This window comes from Budorcas taxicolor, chromosome 11 (genome assembly GCF_023091745.1).
Source record: "Budorcas taxicolor isolate Tak-1 chromosome 11, Takin1.1, whole genome shotgun sequence".
NCBI classification, from domain to species: domain Eukaryota; kingdom Metazoa; phylum Chordata; class Mammalia; order Artiodactyla; family Bovidae; genus Budorcas; species Budorcas taxicolor.
The window spans coordinates 29,563,758-29,565,230 of NC_068920.1; the positions used below are offsets into that span (position 1 = coordinate 29,563,758).

At 41.2% G+C, this 1,473-nt stretch overlaps 1 non-coding gene across 1 annotated transcript; it reads right to left on the reverse strand.

Moving 5' to 3' along the window:
• Window positions 1-1,019: 1,019 nt before the first annotated feature.
• Window positions 1,020-1,092, reverse strand: TRNAK-UUU (transfer RNA lysine (anticodon UUU)). The gene has a single exon. It is a non-coding gene; the product is annotated as a tRNA-Lys (tRNA).
• Window positions 1,093-1,473: the final 381 nt, after the last annotated feature.

Consider the following 1,473-nt stretch of genomic DNA (forward strand, 5'->3'; position numbering starts at 1 on the left):
GTTCACATGTTTGAGTAGATTTTTATCTAAGTGCTTCTTTACTTAAAAAACAAACAAACAAACACACACTGTATTTTAATTTTGGTGTCCATTTTTTTATTGCTAGTATATAGAAATACAATTGATTTTTCTATTTTGATCTTGTATTCTGTGACTTTGCTAAACATACTTAATAGTACTAGGAGGATTTTTGTTTGCTTTTACCTCCTTAAGATTTTCTATGTAAACCATCATATAATCTTCAAATGGGAAGTACAATCCTTCCACAGAGATGGAGGGAGGAAATGTATATTTCTAAAGAAAAATACAATCCACTGAGTAAGAAATTGTATCAACACACAACTGGACAAAATTGCAGAAATGGATTGTAAAATATGCCAATATTTTTGGGTAGGGTGAGTATTTCACCTAAAGATTATACTGCAGTATTTGTGAAATAACTTCCTACCATTTATGTTTATCATTAGAATGTAACATTACCATGGCTTAGTGCAGGGCTTTCCCATCTATTAAGTAGTTCAGTTGTGAGAGAGAATAACTGAAAATCTAGAAGTCCTGACCCAGTGAATACTTTACTCGACAAATATACTTTCCAGTTCCTTTTCGAATACACTCAGGTCTAAAGGGATAGCTTTCTTATATTTCATGGGCTGTAAGCATTTTATTGGAGAAGGAAATGGCAACCCACTCCAGTACTCCTGCCTGGAGAATCCCATGGACAGAGGAATCTGGAAGGTTACAGTCCATGGGGTTGCAAAGAGTCAGACACGACTGAGCGACTTCACTTCACTTAAGCATTTTATACTATGTTCCTCAGGAAGACTCCATTATTAAGAGCTGCTAAGATCTCCTTCTGCTTAAAACACAATATCAAATCTCAGCTACTGGTTAAGATTGAAGGTAACTGATTTCTTGGTGTTTCCTCACTCTACACAGGTGAAAGTGGTCAAAGTTTGAGCCAAATTTTCCTTGAGATAAAAAGCCAGGATCCTCTAACACAAGAAAGCATTTAAATCTCCCGCCTGGACAGGGACTTGAACCCTGGACCCTCAGATTAAAAGTCTGATGCTCTACCGACTGAGCTACCCAGGCTCCAAGAACACATGGGTTACTTTGTTTCCCTTGTACACTTCAATGACTTTGGGGGCATTTTTAGTCCCCTAAGGTAAGGAATGGAGAAGGCAATGGCACCCCACTCCAGTACTCTTGCCTGGAAAATCCCATGGGTGGAGGAGCCTGGTGGGCTGCAGTCCATGGGGTCGCTAGGAGTCAGACACGACTGAGCGACTTCACTTTCACTTTCATGCCTTGGAGAAGGAAATGGCAACCCACTCCAGTGTTCTTGCCTGGAGAATCCCAGGGATGACGGAGCCTGGTGGGCTGCCGTCTGTGGGGTCGCACAGAGTCGGACACGACTGAAGCGACGCAGCAGCAGCAGCAGCAGCAGCAGCAAGGTAAGGAAAAGTAAGAAAC